The sequence below is a fragment of the Mus musculus genome, chromosome 8 (assembly GCF_000001635.26).
Source record: "Mus musculus strain C57BL/6J chromosome 8, GRCm38.p6 C57BL/6J".
Classification (NCBI taxonomy): Eukaryota; Metazoa; Chordata; class Mammalia; order Rodentia; family Muridae; genus Mus; species Mus musculus.
The window spans coordinates 76,773,634-76,794,834 of NC_000074.6; the positions used below are offsets into that span (position 1 = coordinate 76,773,634).

Consider the following 21,201-nt stretch of genomic DNA (forward strand, 5'->3'; position numbering starts at 1 on the left):
CTTTGCTTAAAATGAATTTTACTAATGTGAGAGAGAAATGCAGTAAGAATTCCAACAACCTACCATTTGGTGCAAAAACACAGACAAATAGGCACCAGCAACTGTTTTATTCAAAACAAAGGAGAAAATTGCCTGCATTTACTTTTTTAGGATCAAATACAATGCTTTAAGGTGTGCCAGCTATTTTTGTTTTCTCTTTAATTTAGATATTACTTTTAATTAATCAAGAGTATTGGGCACTTTTTATTTTAAATTGAGAATGGTGATTTTTTTAAATATTTCAACATGAAAATATTCACTTTTTTATTGCTAGACTCAATGATAGAACATAGTGTTAAAGATACAGGAGGAACTACAGGTGGGGAAGACACAAAATAGGACTTTTAAAAGATGCCACATTGAAGGACAAACACCATTTCCTAAGCACCAGGAGGGGAAAGCTAAGGCAGCCTCATTGCTTTATTGACGGTTGGACTTTTAGAAATGTACACAGAAAGAGTGCTTGTGGCTCTTGCAAAGTACTGGCTCAATACCCAGCACCCACATGGTGGCGTCTTCAAATTCAGAGTCAGTCATAGAAAGAGACCTAGAAGCATAGCTACAAGTAGTGTGACTCTTGGTTCACACACAGCTCCACAGAGCCTTAATGTCCCGTGCAGAGGGCACAGCCTTAAAAGCCACTCCCTGTATCCCTGGCTAACAGCAAAGGGACACAGCCTGTCCACAGTGCAGTAAGCACCAACAGGGAGCTGCCTGGCCAGAGGCCTCCTCTTGCACATCACACTGACAATGCCTGAAACATTTCCCATCATCTGCTCTGCTAGCCTCCCTTTCTTCCAATTTCAGAAATTTGATCCCTCACCCAAGTTGCTACTTTCACTACACTGCCCAATGTGGAATTATGAACTTACCATGGCTTGATTGCCGATTGATTGATTGATTGATTGATTGATTGATTTTTGTTAAGCTACTGGAGTCTTTTCATCTGAATTGGGATCCATAATCCAGATACTTTGTTGTTCTGCAATGCTTATAAAATTGTACGGGTTCAAATGGCCAACCGCAGATCTGTTTTACCATTGTTTGTTAGACATTGTTTTTGCAAATCATTTTAAATAATGCTTTTCTGGGGTCCCTCAGAAATCATTTGTTATACTAGAGCAAAAATATAAGTACTTGATAAATATTTCCTCATTACCTAAAACTATATTGCTAATGTTCAAGCATATTTCTCCCTAAAATATTACTTGATATTAATTAATTAACTCATTACAGTTTTAAATGCTAGCCATAATCTGCAACTTACAACAGCCTGCCTACCTAATTACAACTCTGTGATCCATCTCTCCTGTCTCCATGTGCAAGACTTCTTTCTAAAAAAGCCAAAACAGTTTGTCCCCATCATCTGCCTGCCTGTCCTGCTCTCCATCTCCCAGGTTGGTGGCTGTCTTGTAGACTATATAATGGCCGTTGACTGCTGTCTTGCTGACATATTTTTGTAAGTATTTTTGGCAGGTCATTGTTCAGTAAGCTTGCCGTCTTCCTCACAGAGGTTGTATACCTTAGCACTTCCCTTCCGCAGCTGAACTCTCCCATCTGTCTCCAATTAATTATCTTCCTTAAAAGGAGACATCAATTGTAGTCAGAAGCATCAGTTTTTAATAATTCATGACTTGGTCCAATTCAAACCACACTACCAGTTTTATTATTTTTATTTGTTTTGTTCTGTTAAGATCAGTAGTCTCTATTTTGCATGACAAGGGTAAGGTGTTTAACTTAAGAAGATGCACTCTGGAGTCAGGCTTTAATGTTCTGTCCATCCCACACTATACATTTCCTGGTTCTCTCTGAGCTTCTATCTCTTGATAAAACCATGAGTATATTTAGATGAAGTTCTGAGAGGATTGCGTAGCATGCAGTAAGAATGCAGGGGTGGGACACTGTCACTATTTCTATTTCATGCCATTGCTCAGTATTCTCCAACTGTATACTGGTGAATGCTGACATATTCACCAGTATACACTGAGATATCCACTAAGGTGCAGCAAATCCTAGCTACCACCTCCAGACAAGCAAATGCATATATGTGCATATTCTCTCTCCTCCCTCCCTCCCTCTACACTCACACACACACACACACACACACACACACACACACACACATTGCCACCCTAGCCACACTGAAGCACTGACTAAAACCCAAACCCCTGTGCTCCATCCAATGGATGGCTGTGAGCATCCACTTCTGTATTTGCCAGGCACTGGCAGAGCCTCTCAGGAGACAGATATATGTGTGTGTGTGTGTGTGTGTGTGTGTGTGTGTATATCAGGCTCCTGTCAGCAATATTTTGTTGTCATCAAGCTGAAGGAGTTTGCAGCCCTATAGGAGGAACAACAATATGAACTAATCAGTACTCCTAGAGCTCCCTGGGACTAAACCACCAATCAAAGAAATCACATGGTGGGATTCATGTCTCTAGCTGCATATGTAGCAGAGGATGGCCTAGTCTATGGGAGGAGGGGCCCTTGGTTTTGTGAAGGTTCTATGCCCCAGTATAGGGGAATGCCAGGGCCAGGAATCGGGAGTGGGTAAGTTGGGGAACAGGGGGAGCTGGGAGGGGATAGGGGATTTTAGGAGAGGAAACTAGGAAAGGGGGTAACATTTGAAATGTAAATAAAGAAAATATCAAAAAAAAACAAAAAACAAAAAAAACAAGCCCCTAGACTTGATAGACTGAGTGCTTACACAGTTGGTTGTCATTTGCAGATAATCATCTAATCCTTTCTTTTATGTGCTAGCGTGATTTTGAATTGTATGATAAATGTGTGAGAATAAACTACTCATTTAATCATTTATTCACTTAGAAAATAAATATCCCTTATACTGTGTCAAGTAGAGGCCAGAGAGCTGGAGGGTGGGCTGGAGAGATAAACCAGTAGTCGAAACACTCTTTCCACAAGCAGAGGACCAGAGTTCCAATGCCCAGATGCCATCTAAATTCCGAGTGTGCACAGTTGCCTTTATGTACTGGGGAGGGAAGAAAAGCAATCTCACTAGAATATGACATAGATGGAAAGTGATTAACAAATAGCCCCACTCCAGTTGGTGGAGCTAACTACAAATGCAGTGCTTTGATTTTTTTTTATTTTTTATTGGTTATTTTATTTATTTACATTTCAAATGTCATCCCCCTTCCCAGTTTCCCCTCCGAAAGCCCCTTATCCCACCCTCTGCTTCTATGAGGGTGTTCCCCCACCTATTCACTCACTCCTCCTTCACATCCCTAGCATTCTCCTACAATGGGGCATCACACCTTCACAGGACCAATAGCCTCCCCTCCCATTGATGCCAGATAACACAGTCCTTCACATATGTAGCTGGAGCCATGGGTGCCTCCATGTTTATTCTTTGGTTGATGGTTTAGTCCCTAGGAGTTCTGGGGGTCTGAAGCCTCAAACAGTGCTTTGATTTGTAACCAAATACAGTCCTCACTGCCTTCTATACTTTGTGTACAGCTGCCATCTGTGAACACACAGGGACTTCCAACAGTGCTGTTTCTCCCCACATATGTTCAAATGCACATTTTCAAATGCACATTTTCCTTACCTTTTCATGTCTAAGCTCACAATATACTCTAAAATTGTTGCAATTAATTAGCTTTTTCTTCTTCCTTTGTGCTAAAGAATTAACACAAGCTTAGACTCACTAAAATGTAACATTACCATTCCAGATAATGAATAGTCAGTAATTTCTGATGACAATGGATACCTAATTTAATGAGTCAGAGTGGTTTATTCTGCTCCTTATATGTTTAGTTTTCAAGCACAGACTTTAAGAATATTGAGAAAGATAGGTATGGATGACGCGGGGACATAGCTTTAGGAGGTAATGGCCTAAAGACTGTCCTTTCTTGCTATGATATTTTCAAATGGCTGTTAATATGTAGTTTTCAAGTGAAAACGAACGGGACTGGGTTCTGACTGAGTGTTCAAGGCACTTGTCTGGGCTATCAAAGCCCTGGAGTTGATCACCAGCTCCATATAGACAGGGTGTAGCTGCACGCACCCACAATCTTAGCATTCGAAAAGATGGAGGCAGGAGGATCTGACCAAATCTGCCATGAGCAATCATTACATTCCATGCAAATGTTAAAATCACAATGGAATGCTACAACGACTAAAGTCAGAGAGGCTGATACAACAGCATCCACCTCTAGCCCCAGCTACTAAGAGGAGATGCAAGAATCCCATGAATATAGGGGAGGAGTCAAGTGTGGAAAACTGAACAAAACCCCAGCCCCAGAGATAGAAGGTGAAAACTATTTTTTCTCGTTTTTTTTCCTAGAAATGACTAAAGACATTGAATTAATATTTTTAAAAAAAAAATCAATTTTAAAATGTTAGTATTACACAAAACTAAAGGAAATGTCCTATGCCTGTCCATTAGGTGATCAGTGCATTGAAATATTGCTCATTATTAAAAGAGGAATGAACTCTTGATATGTCCTACAATACTAAACACAAGCCTTAAGAATATTACACTAAGCAATCCCACTAAAATCAGGGACTAGACAAGGCTGCCCACTTTTTCCCTACCTTTTCAACATAGTACTTGAAGTATTAGCCAGAGCAATTCGACAACAAAAGGAGATCAAGGGGATACAAATTGGAAAAGAGGAAGTCAAAATATCACTTTTTGCAGATATCATAGTATATATAAGTGACCCCAAAAATTCCAGCAGAGAACTCCTAAACCTGATAAACAGCTTCGGTGAAGTAGCTGGATATAAAATTAACTCAAACAAGTCAATGGCCTTTCTCTATACAAAGAATAAACAGGCTGAGAAAGAAATTAGGGAAACAACACCCTTCTCAATAGTCACAAATAATATAAAATATCTCGGCGTGACTCTAACTAAGGAAGTGAAAGATCTGTATGATAAAAACTTCAAGTCTCTGAAGAAAGAAATTAAAGAAGATCTCAGAAGATAGAAGGATCTCCCATGCTCATGGATTGGCAGGATCAACATTGTAAAAATGGCTATCTTACCAAAAGCAATCTACAGATTCAATGCAATCCCCATCAAAATTCCAACTCAATTCTTCAACGAATTAGAAGGGGCAATTTGCAAATTCATCTGGAATAACAAAAAACCTAGGATAGCAAAAACTCTTCTCAAGGATAAAAGAACCTCTGGTGGAATCACCATGCCTGACCTAAAGCTTTACTACAGAGCAATTGTGATAAAAACTGCATGGTACTGGTATAGAGACAGACAAGTAGACCAATAGAATAGAATTGAAGACCCAGAAATGAACCCACACACATATGGTCACTTGATCTTCGACAAGGGAGCTAAAACCATCCAGTGGAAGAAAGACAGCATTTTCAACAAATGGTGCTGGCACAACTGGCTGTTATCATGTAGAAGAATGGGAATTGATCCATTCCTATCTCCTTGTACTAAGGTCAAATCTAAGTGGATCAAGGAACTTCACATAAAACCAGAGACACTGAAACTTATAGAGGAGAAAGTGGGGAAAAGCCTTGAAGATATGGGCACAGGGGAAAAATTCCTGAACAGAACAGCAATGGCTTGTGCTGTAAGATCGAGAATTGACAAATGGGACCTAATGAAACTCCAAAGTTTCTGCAAGGCAAAAGACACCGTCAATAAGACAAAGAGACCACCAACAGATTGGGAAAGGATCTTTACCTATCCTAAATCAGATAGGGGACTAATATCCAATGTATATAAAGAACTCAAGAAGGTGGACTTCAGAAAATCAAATAACCCCATTTAAAAATGGGGCTCAGAACTGAACAAAGAATTCTCACCTGAGGAATACCGAATGGCAGAGAAGCACCTGAAAAAATGCTCAACATCCTTAATCATCAGGGAAATGCAAATCAAAACAACCCTGAGATTCCACCTCACACCAGTCAGAATGGCTAAGATCAAAAATTCAGGTGACAGCAGATGCTGGCGTGGATGTGGAGAAAGAGGAACACTCCTCCATTGTTGGTGGGATTGCAGGCTTGTACAACCACTCTGGAAATCAGTCTGGTGGTTCCTCAGAAAATTGGACATAGTACTACCGGAGGATCCAGCAATACCTCTCCTGGGCATATATCCAGAAGATGCCCCAACTGGTAAGAAGGACACATGCTCCACTATGTTCATAGCAGCCTTATTTATAATAGCCAGAAGCTGGAAAGAACCCAGATGCCCCTCAACAGAGGAATGGATACAGAAAATGTGGTACATCTACACAATAGAGTACTACTCAGCTATTAAAAAGAATGAATTTATGAAATTCCTAGCCAAATGGATGGACCTGGAGGGCATCATCCTGAGTGAGGTAACACATTCACAAAGGAACTCACACAATATGTACTCACTGATAAGTGGATATTAGCCCAAAACCTAGGATACCCAAGATATAAGATACAATTTCCTAAACACATGAAACTCAAGAAAAATGAAGACTGAAGTGTGGACACTATGCCCCTCCTTAGAAATGGGAACAAAACACCCTTGGAAGGAGTTACAGAGACAAAGTTTGGAGCTGAGATGAAAGGATGGACCATGTAGAGACTGCCATATCCAGGGATCCACCCCATAATCAGCATCCAAACGCTGACACCATTGCATACACTAGCAAGATTTTATCGAAAGGACCCAGATGTAGCTGTCTCTTGTGAGACTATGCAGGGACCTAGCAAACACAGAAGTGGATGCTCACAGTCAGCTAATGGATGGATCACAGGGCTCCCAATGGAGGAGCTAGAGAAAGTACCCAAGGAGCTAAAGGGATCTGCAACCCTATAGGTGGAACAACATTATGAACTAACCAGTACCCCGGAGCTCTTGACTCTAGCTGCATATGTATCAAAAGATGGCCTAGTCGGCCATCACTGGAAAGAGAGGCCCATTGGACACACAAACTTTATATGCCCCAGAACAGGGGAACGCCAGGGCCAAAGAGGGGGAGTGGGCGGGTAGGGGAGTGGGGGTGGGTGGGTATGCGGGACTTTTGGTATAGCATTGGAAATTTAAATGAGCTAAATACCTAATAAAAAATTTTAAAAAAAAGAATATTACGCTAAAGGGAAAAAGTGTGTCACAAAACCATGTATTTTTCATCATCCTATTTATATAAAATCTTCAGGATAAACTAACTCAAGGAAATACACAGCTTGTCAATGGGTGCCTCAGGATATGGGCTCAGTGGCCTATGACTGCTAGTAGATATGAATGAAATAGGAATGAAAACATACTAAAGTAGGGCTGGCCATGGTCAAGGGGCGCTGGTGAGCCAGCTCTGAGGGTGAGAGTATGGGGGAGCCAGCCCTGCCACGCACAACTTATCTGCTGTGAAATAGCATGTTTGCAGGGGTAGTGCTGCACCACTGCCACCATCACCTCCTCCAGCAGTTGGAGACCTGGCTCCAGTATCATGAGAACAAGTGAGCTGGCTCTCTCCCTTTCCAGCGGCAGCACTTGGGAGAGTGAGCCTTGCTCCTCACTTGAGCAGCACACACCTAGTAGAGAAGGACAAGTGAGCCAGCCCTGAGGGTAAGAGTACAGGAGAACTGGCCCTGCCTCATGTCTTCCATAAAGTGGCTGTGGGTGTGTGGTTGATGCCTTTGTTCCTTGCCCCTTACCATATGCAGTAGTCAGGAGGGCTGGGCTCTGCCCCCCTCATTGACTGTAGCACTTGGGAGAGCAGGCCCTACACCTCATCTGGGCATCACAGTGCAGCTGGCCCTGATGGCAATGACATTGGGTGACCTAGCAGGAGCAGTGCTAGAGAGCTCATCCTGGTCCTACAGATAAAGAAGAGTCAGCTAGCTGACCAGCTCGGCTGTCAGCCAGGCCTAGATCCAGGACTCTGAGTGGGCCCATCCCCAAATGTATATCATCTTCGAATATCTAGGACTTGTGAAAGGGCCAGTCCTACTGCTCCAAAGCTGCAGGATCTCCATGACATAGGGCAACAACAGGATAACTGGGAGGAGTCCTGATGAGGATGCAGTATTGCTGGTGTCACTCATGGCAAGGAACACTAGCAAGTGAAGATGTGTGGACAGCGGGATATACACTGTGACACACCACTGCTTCCACGATGAGATGGTTTCTATGATTTAGGTGTGTGTGTGTGTGTGTGTGTGTGTGTGTGTGTGATTTAAGAGGGAGGTTGCAAGGGTGAAGGGCAGGTTTGAGGGAACAGGGAGATGTGTGGAACTGGGATGAGTGCTGTAAAACTCACAGAGAATCAATGGAAAGATGAAAATAGGAAAAAACGTGCTAAATTTAGTCTGCAGTAACAGTGAAGCAATTAGAATATGAACTAAATTGTATGCTTTAAGCTAGTGAACTGAGTAGTATGTAAATTGCATGTAAATAACACCATTTCAGAAGAAAAGTAAATAAAATACAGACAGAAATATTTCCTCCTGCCATGCTAAATGCTTTTTTTTTCATGGTAGAGAGCAGAAGGTTTTGCTGCAAGCAGTGAAATGGGATTTTTTTCTTACCAGGGAAAGGGGATACTTCCGCAGCAGAACCTTACTGCAGATAAATCAAGAGAGAAGCCAGATTTAAATTAATTGTTCTAGTACCTAATTATTTGAGCTAATAGGGTGGCCAGATAAAAACATGGTCAACCCAACTAAGTACTTCAGCTGCATCATTAGGTCGTTTACAGATCTCTCAGATCTTTTTAATACCAACACTTTTTATTATATACTGCCTTGGCAGTGTCTCAGGGATTTTAATAGATTCTGTTTCTATGATCATTTGTCTCTAGGAATTTAAATATTTTCCTTTCCTTAATGACACATCTTTCATTTAAAAATTTACTGTTTAGTCTCCAAGTGCTTTGTGGTTTCCACGGCTTCTCGTATTGTTATTTTCTAGACTCACTGCACTGTACTCTGATAGGACACCAGGACACATTGCAATCTTTTGTATATGTTAAGATTTGATTTGTATCCTATTATATGATCAGTTTGGGAGAAGGTTCTGTGCGCTACTAAGAAAAATACATGCATATTTTCTACCTGGCTTATGGAAATCTCTCATATATGTTAATTGCACGTTAAAATGTTTTTCTCTGAGGTTTCTTTACTTGTTTGTAGTTTGGAAACCTATGTAGGTATGGAGTGGAATGTTGAACTCACCCACACTATTATTGTGTCAGAACATATGTGGCCTTTGTTCTCTTTTAGTTTTTTATTTTTTCTTTTTTTTTGGTGAAAATAGGGGCTCATTCAATGCGTGAATGTTTACAGTTGTTACATGTTCTTGATTTATTGTTCCTTTTGATAATAGGTAGTATCCCATTTTATCTCTTCTAATTTTTTTTTTGGTTTATTTTGTCTGCTATAAAGCTAGCAACACTTGCTTGTTTGCATTTTTCATTTCCTTGGTTGGTTGTTTTCTACCTTTGGATACTAAGCTTTTGGATATCTTTATTGATAGTGTGTTTCTTGAAGACAACATATAGTTGTTGATCCTTGATGTTTAATCCAGTCTGTCTCTTTTTAGTGGCATTTGAAGCCTTTTACATTTAAGATTATTACAGAAAGTAGTTCACTGTTTGCTGGGATGTATTATGCCATGCTCTGTCTTGCTGAACTATTTGTATTTCTTTCCCTTCTACAGTATTGAGGGTTTCCCGAGTTGCTATTTGAGAAATGGTTGTTTCTGTTCCCATACTAGTTTGTGTATCAGTTGTTTTCATAAAGTGTATGCTTCCATATACCCACATGAACAAGGCTGTCCTTCTCCTTCCTGCAGAGTATTTCATTAAGAATCTTTTGCTTAGAATTAAGAATTCATTAAGAATCTTAGCTTAGTTGTCATGAAAATAGACATCTCATCTAGACAATGAGTAGGCTCTTTTAGTATAACTGTCACCAAATAATACAAAATATTAAATATTATAAAATGACTCTACATTAGGGGGATGTATTTACAGCAAATCCTGGGAGTTGCCTACATGAAAGTCAAATAAATTTAGATCTTATACATCTTGTTCTTGTTAAACTGGGAAAGTTAGGCCTGTAGCTATTTTAAATATTTATTTTTATTTTATATATCTGTGCTCACATAAGTGTAGGTGTTCTATTCATGTGCCTAGAGCCTATGAAGGGCATACAAATGCTTCAGATACCCTGGAATCTGAGTTAGAGATGTATGTGAACTGCCATGTGTGTTCTAGGAACCAAACTTGGTTCCAACAAGTGCTCCAACCACAGAGCCTCTCTCCTACCCAAGTTATTTAGTTCTTAGATTTTTTTTCTCTTTCTTTGCTGTAGTGAGGTAAACTGCCATCTGAGAGGCCTGAACAGAGAAATACTATACCAAAGAAGTGTGGTGACAGAACAGGAAGACTAACAGGGAAGCCCAGGTAGGGGCAAGACAAAAGATGTGAGCCCAGACTCAGGAGTGAAGTAGATCTGCCTAGTTCAAGAAAACAATGGGTAGAGTATATCCCAGGGATTGGGGCAGGGCTGGAAGAGAGAACAGAAATGATAGGGGGCATCTCTGGAATGACTAGAAGACCTGGGACAGGGGAGGCATCCAGGAATCTATGAGGATGATCCTAGGCTCTTAGCATATAGGGATATTGAGCCTGAAGTGGCCACCTCCTGTAGCCAGACAGGACTCTCAGTGGATAAAGAGGGTACTAATCTACCACAAAACCTTCAACCCAAAATTATTCCTCTCTACAAGATTTGCAAGGATAAAGATAGAGCAGATATTGATGGGATGGCTAACAAATGACTGGCCCAACTTGAGACCCATTCCATGGGAGAAAGCCAACCCCTGACACTGTTCATGATACTCTACTATGCTTGCTGACAGGAGCCTAGCATAACTGTCCTCTGAAAGGCTCCATCCAGCAGCGGATGGAAGCAAATGCAGAGACTCACAGACAAACAATAGGAGGAATTCAAGGAGTTATGTGGAAAAGTAGTGGGAGGGGAGAGATTGAGGGAGCAAGAGGGGTCAGAAAAAACACAATAAGACCTACAGAGTCAACTCACCTGGGCTCATGAGGGCTCACAGAGACTGAACCACCCACCAAAGAGCATGAAGGGGCTAGACCTAGGCCCCTACACATATGTAGCAGACGTGAAGCTTGGTCTTCATGTGGGTCCCTAACAATTGGCGCAGGGGCTGTCTCTGACTCTGTGCATGCATTTGGATCCCTTTCTTCTAGGTGGGCTACCTTGTCTGGCCTCAGTTGGAGAAGATTTGCATAGTCCTGCTGCAACTCAATGTCCCAGGATGGGTTGGCACCCATGAGGAGCCTCCCGTCTCTGAGGAGAAAAGGAAGAGTAGATGGAGGGAGAAGAGGTATGAAAGTGGAACTGGGAGGAGAAGTGGGGCTGTGATGGGATGAAAAATGAATGAATGAATGAATGAATGAATGAATGAATGAAAAACAAACACATAGATAATAAATTGGAAAAAAAGAAATGGGAGTTTCACCTGAAAAACATGCAGCAAATGCAGACTGGAGCGAGATACAGAAAAAGAAAGACATATCTGCTTGTTTGCTTTGGTTTTGGTTGTTTGAGGCAAGGCCTCATTTTGTAAGCTAGGCTGGCCTAGAACTCATTATATAGATCAGGCTAGGCTGGAACTCACAGAGATCTGCCTATGACTTCAAAGTGCTAGTATTACAAGCATACACCACCATACCTGCCCTGATTTTTTTTTCTAAATATGACTTTTCTTAGGGTTGTTTTAGGTACACAGCAAAACAAAGTAGAAAGTAGAAAGGTTTTCATATACTCCATATATACACGTAGATAACCTTCTTCTCTGTGAACATCCGACATCCAAGTAAGATGTTTGTTATGATGCATACACCTGTGCTGCACCCCTTAATGTTCCCCAATGTCCAAGGTTTACACGTGGTATTGCTTATGTTGTATATCTGGGCATGTCCATGTTATGAAACATTATTACGGTGTTTAATCAAGTATTTTCACTGTCACCAACTCCACTGTACCCTCTCTACTCATCCCCTCCAGCCACCAGCCTCTGGAAATCGCTGATATTTTTAGTCAGATTTGGTTTTCCTAGAATAGCACATAGGTGGAATCATACTGTGTGTAGACTTTCTATTTGGGCTTCCTTACTTAAGAGTGCACTAAAAAATTAAGTTCCAGTTGTTTCATGCCATGACTTTATAGCTCATTCAGTTTTTGCTAATGGATTAAGTTCTCCCTGCCTGACCATACTTATAGAGAGGTGTTGTAATAAATAGTATCAAACTCGCATGAGGTTTCCACCCATTTTAGAACATTTATGTTCCTGGATGGAAGACACACATGCACACACACAGCCTTTGTATTTTTAAATATGCCTTAGGCAGCGCAATAACTGGGTAACTGCCTACCCTCCATGCTGCTGGAATCCACTTTCCTGCTGATATCTCCGAGGTACTACTTACTAATGTCTGTGTTCTGTCTGGCTGCTCTTAATTCCACTTGGCCAGGCAACATGGCCATGTTTTTATGGCTCAGCTATCTCATTGTGGCTCTTCTTCTCTCTCCTGCATGTTTTTCCTGTATTCCATGATGGCTCCTTTCTGCTTTTACTTTCCTCTTCTTTCTCTAAGCCCACCAAAACTCAACCTCACCTATTTCTCTTCTCCCCAGCTACTGGCTGTTGGCCTCATTATTAACCAATCACAATCAACCTGAGGGCAGAGTCACTCAGTATCTTACATTTACTCTCTCACTTCTTTGGGGGCCCCAAATTAGCATTAGAATACAAGCTGCATGAGACCAACCCAGTACAGAGGGGTTCTTTAGTTTGGAAAGAGCCACAAGTGTCTGCTTCATCTACTTGCTGAATAATCTTGTTCTGTTAATAAGAACTGAATGTTGAATTCTTAAGAAGACAATTGCAGGAGAGATGGAGAACTGGCTTAGTGATTAAGAGCAGATACTGGTCCTCCAAGGGACAAGTGTTCAAATCCCAACACCCCAAACAGGCAGCTTATAATTGCCTGTGTCTCCAGGTTCAGGGATATCTGACTCCTCTGTCCTCTTCAGGCACCTACCCATGCATACCCAGACAAATACTTAACTAAAACTACTTTTTAAAATTTAAATATTTTTTAAAAAGACATTAACAAAGGCTGAAAAAATCCTCATTAGTTAACAGAACTTGTTGCTTTTGTATAGGACCTGGGTTCAGTTCCAAACACCCACATGGTAGCTAAAAATAATTGTCTGCTTTCTAGTTCCACAGTATCTGATTGCCCTTTCCTGGCTCCACAGACAATGTGTGCATATGGTGCATGGACATACATGCACACAAAACACCTATGTACATATAAGCAAGTAAGTCTTTAATTTTTTAAAAATGAAAATATTTTTTTAAAAGGCAATAACATTAAAATTTCAACATATCCATTGAATGTAGCATCAAAGATAATTGTGGTAACTTGACAAGGCTAAGATAAGAAATGGATCGGAATTGGTTGTAGACCCCAAAGGAATAAGTCAAGACAAGGAGTGGAGAAAATGAGTGAGTACCCTTCATTCCAGAAATGTAGTTACAAATAAAAAGAGGAAAGAATGGAAATACTAAACTGACCTCTGTAATAGGAGGAATTTTTGTCTTTTGTCGTTTTTCAATAAGTCATACCTTTGTAGCCTATAGTTCTTATTTACAACATTAGAGATATAATTGAAAATTAAATGTATATGCTTATAGTATACAACATCATATTTTAGTATGCATATAGGATGATTACCACCATTGTGCTGGCTAGCTTTTTGCCAACTTGATTCTGCAAGGAGTGAGGAATCCTCAACTGAGAAAATGCTACCATCAGATTTGCCTTTAGGCAGGTAGGTCTGTGGGACATTTTCTTGGTTAATGATTTATATGAGAGGATCCAGTCAGCGTTGGGTGAAACCACTACTGGCCCTGAGTTGGATAAGAAAGCAGGCTGAGCAAGCCAAGAGGAAATATCCATTAAAGTAGCACCCCTCCGTGGTCTCTGCATCAGCTCCTGGCTTGAGTTTCTGCCTTGACTTCCTTTAATAATGGACTACAATTGTAAGCTAAAATAAACATTTTCCTTCCCAAATTGGTTTCAGTCATGATGTTTTAAAAGTACAATAGAAACCTAGAGTCAAGCTAACTAATACACACTGCTCTTTCTGTCACTCTTCTGTGATAAGAGCAATGTTGTAAATATGTATATTGTCTGTTTAATTGTGGGGTACAGAGGAGAATGTTCATGTGAGTGCAGTGCCCACAGAGACCAACAGAGGGCATCTGATTCCCTGGAACTGAACCGAAGAGTTTACAGGTTCACAGAAAGTGAGTGCTGTGGATCTAACTTGGATCTTTTGCAACAAGCAACAATTGTACACACTTAACAGCTGAGTTATATCTCTAGCCCCCTGTGATCAGATATCATCTGTCCAGCAAATTTCAACAATATAAAACAATATAATAATATTAACTGTAATCATAAACTGTAGACTATGCCTCAGACCATACTCACTCTCTATAACTGAAACTCTGACACTCTGTACCTCTGTGCCTGCACTACCCCCCAAACACACACTTGAGATCATGTGCTATGCTTTCTCCTGTGCCTGGCTTATTTATTTGGCACAATATCTTCTAGATTCATGCAGATTCATATTCCAGATTCATGCTTTACTCATAACCTCATAAATATGTATGTGTGTGTATGCATGCATGTTTATTTCTGTATGTTTGTATGTGTGTCTGTGTGTGTGATGTTTGTGTGTCTATGCATCTGTGTCTATATGTGTGTGTGTATGTGTTTACATATCATGTATGTGTGTGTCATGTGTGTCTGTGTGTATGTGTCTGTGCCTCTGTGTGTGTCTATGTGTCTGTGGTGTGTGCATATCGGTATGTATGTGTGTTTTATATGTCTGTCTGTGCATGTGTTCTATATTCATCTTTTGGTATGTGGTTAGGTTGACTTCATATCTTGGCTATTGTAAGTAATACTGCATAGACAGTTCTCTAATACAGCAGTTTTGTTTCCTGCAGATTTATGCCATCAGTAGAATTGTTGAATCATATTGTATTTCTGTTTTTGTGTTTCTGAGAAACCTCTACACTGTCTTCTATTACACTGTGCTAACTTCTATTCCTGCCAACAGTTCTCAAGGATCTTCTTTGCTCCATGCCCTTGCCAACATCTGCCTTTTATATTTTTGATAATAGCCATTCTAGTGGGTGTGGGTATTTAACTTCATGGCAGTTTAATTGGTGCTTCCCTGATGGTCATGATACTGAAATTTGTTTCAAATACCTGCTACCCATGTGGATCCTTTTTGTTGTTTCTGTGCTTTGTTTTGTTTTATTTTGTTTTGTATTTTGATCTCTTGGGTCCTTTATCCAGTTTTTATTTATTTGCTTGAGATTCATCCATTGAGTTGTTTGAGTTCATAAAATAACTGTTAATGGAGGCTTTCAATGTGATTAAGTGCTGGGAGGAAGATGGTAAGGTCTATAGAAAGTGAGAGAGGAGGGTTTAGAACAAGATGCCTGGTCAGCCTCACCGAGGGAGGACTCCACCAACGTCATGGGAGGAATGAGGAAGTCAGAGGTTTGCTTTCTTACAAGCTTGTCCATTTCCTATCAAGATGTTGAACTTATTTTGGTCTAATGGCTTCACTTTCTTGTGAAATAGAAAGAAAATAATCACCTGAGTTGGAAGGGAGAAGTGAGCTGTCAGGAGTTCAAGTTGAATGATGAGGAAATGGACTGTTGGAAAGAACTGGAAGCTGAGTATGAGCTGCCGTGTGGAGAAGGGAAACCACCCTTATATCGTCATACATACCTGCAATAAAATAGCCTTAGTGCTGAATTTGATGTATCATAACAACACAAAATTAGCAAGTTCCATCTGTAATAATAATATTAATAATAATCTCTCCTTCAAAGAGGACCACTCCTGAATGAGAAGCAACTAATAGCCACACACAACTGGCTATAAATGCATAGGATGAAGTTAAATTTACTAATATCAATCACTCTTTTATTGGGCAAGAGAGACAGCTCATCAGAGTGTCTTCCACCAAGCCATATGATCTGGGTTGAATCCTGTGGGACCTACATGATGCAAGAAAAAAATGGTCCTTGTGAATTGTCCTCAGACCTTCACATGCATGTTTCAGCATGCATGAATGCACATACATGAACACATACACACTAACAACAATAATGATGATGATGATGATAAATTTAATGTGTAAAAATGCAATACTGCCATTTAACATGGTCAGATACAAGAAGTATTTACTTGTATATAGTCCAGTTTAAAATATTTTTTGAAAAATAAAATCATTTCCATTAAATTGACATTTTAATGCATTACACTTACACAAATACTAACAGTGGTTTTCTGTGAGCAGATACACCCTGAAATTGGTGCCACTGTCCCATAGGCTAACAGCCTAGAAGGAACAAAGAGGGACAAAGGAGAAAGCCCATGGAAAGAATATGGTTTTTACAAGCAAGTGCATCTATGGCCACTCCATCACTCATGGAGAACAGACTCCAGCTTTGTTAGTCTTTTTCTGTAGACTCATTTCAACCACTCTCTGGGGTACTTCCCAGCATTAAGCCTTAGACTAGGGATATATGCTTGGCTCTCCTGTTCTGAAACTTCCAATTTCTTAGACTAAGTAAATATTGAGTCCTCTGACTCTGTGGCCTACAGGTGGCCACTGTGAGACTACGTATCCTCTGTAATCTGATCTAGTAAATGCCCTTTCAGTCATAGACCATAATTATTCATTTTACTGTTTTGTCCTTTGGAGAAAGTTAACCAGTATTCGCTTATAAAAACTTCTCAAAAAAGATGCTCTGTCAAGTAATTGCTAAAGAACAAGTAGATTTTACCGGGTGAAGGTTCAGGAGTAGAGAGGAAATAAGGAGAGGAAATCAGTTTATACAATCAGGTAAGAAATGCCATTGATCCATCTGAGAACGTTGTTTCTTCTGGCCAAAGCACAGGAGCCAGGAATCAGAAAGACTTGTATCCAAGATAAGAATGTTCATCACCTCCTGAAGACTATAGAGATTTACTGGTGGAGGCTATGGAATGACATAATGGATTCATGTTACATAACAACAGCCCTAGTTATATAGAAGGGCATTTGAGGAATACTTGAAGCATGGAGATTGTGATTCAGTCAGAAGCTAAGGATTCTGATCGAGAAAGATGCAGTAGAAAAAGAAGAACTCAAACCCAGGAACATTAAGTGGGGCAAATGTCACAGAGTTGGTGATGATGGGAACCCAAGCCAATGACAGCACCATATGCTGACCATGAATCAGGTGTCAGTATGTCTTCTTGGTAATTTACAATGGGAAGATTATGTCTGAGCAAAAAAACAATGAGTTCAGATTTTTCCAGACTGAGTAAAGGTTATCCACATGGGATATCTTTGCTGTATCATCAAGAAGTAAAGTCTGTCACTCGGGAGATAAATACAAGCTGCAAATGCATATTAGGAATCATTAGAATGTATTAAGCATGGTTGGGGGCATGCATAGCCCCTAGGAAGGGGTACAAAGAGGAATTACTAGGCAAAGGCAGAGGAACCTTATAAATACTGCTACACTTAGTTGCTTCACCGACTAAGAGATGATGACTCTCCCTCTTAGGGGACCAGAAAATTCTGGGATTAAGATAATATTTACCCTATTTGTAACCGAGTCACTTCACACTAGTTGTTCAGTGCAGCAGACTGCTTGGCCTTGAAATCATGCCACCAACAAAATCAGACTCTGGAAATTCTTTGTGTGTGTGTGTGTGTGTGTGTGTCTTTGTGTGTGTGTGTGTGTGTGTGTCTTTATGTGCATTTGTCTGTGTGTGTGTGTATTTACATACATGTGAGAAGTTTAAGAAAGGAAACATAAATGGGCCTAGAGAGAGAAAAGAATAGAGAGAATGCTGTAGTTCTATTTCAACTAAAAACATTAAAATAAAAATAAAGAGAAAACTACTGAGGAGAATGACAATAATGTCATTTGGAATGTTTAAATCATTCTTTTTCTCAATGACGCATGTCTCAGTCTTTAATTGTAAGTAAAAATTGTAGGTAATAAATATGTATACATATTTAAGCATATTTAAGAGTATGTTGAACTACGTTAAATCAGGACATTATTCAAAGTAGCAAGCATTGCCTGCGCACACGGCCTGTTGCCATGTGTTCTTCACACTGCCCAGTCTCCAAACCACACACTTACACTCGCTGATTCAGGCCCTCACTCCCTCACTTCCTCGTTTAAAGTTAAATGCCATTAACAAAAGAAACTGACAAAGCCAAGAAATCATTTATTCTGCTAATTAACAGCTTATTTCTGGAAGCACCAGGCATTGTTCTAAATGTGGAAATATAACAATACACACAGTCGCTCACAGTCAAGCTTTTCTCCATGAAGCACGTTTCTCTTCCTCCCTCGGGACACAGAAAGTATGTATGTATCAGTGTCAGGTTACCGTGTGCCCCACTTCAGTATTCAACAACAGCATTCTGGAACCCCCTGTCCTGTCCGATGGTGGACTGTTGGCTGACTCAATTTTCACTCCTCCTTCTGGATTTCCTGGGCCTCCTTAAGGGTCAATAGAACAAACCTCACGGTGGTTTTTCACTGTTGCCAATCAAAACAGGTAAATGGTTCCTTCACTTTCTCTGTGCGTGCTCAGACATGGTATCATACTGCCCAGACCTCAGACCAGCCTACGGCCCCATGTTTACTCTGCCAAGGTTTTCATCTGATTTAAATATCCATTTCCCCCGCTTACTACCATTCTCACAGTGAGGTGTGGGCTCTCACACTGCCTCCTACTCATCAACAACACAACATCACTAGTATTCCTCTACCTCAAAGATTTCTTTTTTTATTAGATATTATTTATCTACATTTCAAATGTTATCCCCCTTCCCTGTTTCTCCTCTGGAAACCCCCTATCCCCTCCTCCCTACCCTACTTCTATAAAGGTGCTCCCCCACCCACCCACCCACCCACTCCCACCTCACCGCCCTGGCATTCCCCTACACTGGGGCATCCAGCCTTCATAGGACCAAGGGCCTCTTCTCCTACTAATTCCAGACGAGGACATCCTCTGGAATGCAGCTGGAGCCATGGGTCCCTCCACGTGTACTCTTTGGTTGGTGGTTTAATCCCTAGGAGCTCTGGGGTTTCTGGGTGGTTGATACTGTTCTTCTTCCAGTGGGTTACACACCCCTTCAACTCCTTCAATCTTTCTCTAACTCCTCCACTGGGGTCTCTGTGGGGTCCAATGGTTAGCTGCAAGCATAAGCCTTTGTATCTGTGAGTCTCTGGCAGAGCCTCTCAGGAGACAGCTATATCAGGCTCCTGTCAGCAAGCACTTTTTGGCATCCACAGTTAGTGTCTGGGTTTGGTGTGGGATGGGTCCCTAGATGGTACAGTCTCTGAATGGCTTTTCCTTCTGTCTCTGCTCCACACTTCATCTCCATATTTCCTCCCTTGAATATTTTGTTCCCCCTTCTAAGAAGGACTGAAGCAGTCACACCTTGGTCTTCCTTCTTCTTGAACTTCATGTGGTCTGTGTATTGTATCTTGGGTATTACAAGTTTTGGGGCTAATATCCACTTATCAGTGAGTACATACCATGTGTGTTCTTTTTTTATTGGGTTACCTCACTCAGGATGATATTTTCTAATTCTATCCATTTGCTTAAGAATTTCATGAAGTCATTGTTTTTAATAGCTGAGTAGTACTCCATTGTGTAAATGTATCACATTTTCTGTATCCATTCCTCTGTTGAAGGACATCTGGGTTCTTTCCAGCTTCTGGCTATTATAAATAAGGCTGCTATGAACATGGTGGAGCATGTGCCCTTTCTTTCTTCAGCATCTGACCTACCCAACTTCATGTCTGAAAGCAAGCTTATCAAATTTCCAAACTCATATTCAAGAGAGTTAACTATTACATAAATAATTTGTATAGATGTGTAATTCTTGGATTTCACCTTATGTATGACATAAAAAGTTGGAGAGGAAAGAATACTATAAAACTTCTTAACATAATAAAAACATGGTCCTGGAGATAAATAAAATAAAATAGCAAATGTTTTAAAAACTACAATTTTTAAAATATCAAAAATATACACCCTAAATATGATTTAAACTCTAATAAAGAAATGAGACTAAATGATGAAATGAAAATATGACCTAATCAGCAGCAAGGAGGGATTTTGTGCTATTTCAGCAAAATCACCAGAATAATTAAAGATATCAAGCTCAACAGCAGTTTATGGAAGCGCTAATACTCACCATCTGAGCGGGGGTCATCTGAGGCCTGCAGGTGCCTTAGAGAGGCCAGATAAGGGATCCCAGCATGTGTTCCCAGATAAGGGATCCAGGCTTGGGACCTTGTCCTTGCGGTCAACAACATGAGGCATTAAGATAAGAATTAGCATACCATGACAGCCTCCAGGGTGTGGGCAATACTGTCCTTTGGACATAATCTGTCCCCTATATGTTCACATGCTAAAAAAAGCTTGGTCCTCAGTGTGATGTTAGTGGAGTTGTGGTACCTTATTTTTTTTCTTTGCTTTTTCTAATTTATTATTTTAATTAGGTATTTTCTTCATTTACATTTCAAATGTTATCCCAAAAGTCCCCCAGACCCTCCCCCCACACTCCCCTACCCACCCACTCCCACTTCTTGGCACTGGCGTTCCCCCGTACGGGGGCATATAAAGTTTGCAAGACCAAGGGGCCTCTCTTCCCAATGATGGCTGACTAGACCATCTTCTGATACATATGCAACTAGAGACATGAGCTCCAGGGGGTACTGATTAGTTCATATTGTTGTCCCACCTATAGGGTTGCAGATCCCTTTAGCTCCTTGGGTACTTTCTCTAGCTCCTCCATTGGAGGCCCTGTGTTTCATCCAATAGCTTACTGTGAGCACCCACTTCTGTGTTTGCCAGGTCCTGGTATAGCCTCACAAGAGACAGCTATATCAGGGTCCTTTCAGCAAAATCTTGCTGGTGTATGCAATGGTGTCAGCAGTTGGAGGCTGATTATGGGATGGATCCCCGGGTATGGCAGTCTCTAGATGGTCCATCCTTTCGTCTCAGCTCCAAACTTTGTCTCTGTAA

The 21,201-nt window shown here is 40.7% G+C and overlaps 1 long non-coding RNA gene across 1 annotated transcript in view; it reads right to left on the reverse strand.

Annotated features, from left to right (window-relative positions):
• Nucleotides 1-21,201, reverse strand: part of Gm10649 (predicted gene 10649) — a 151,535-nt gene that overhangs the window by 24,547 nt on the left and 105,787 nt on the right. The gene's annotated exons all lie outside the window — the stretch shown is intronic.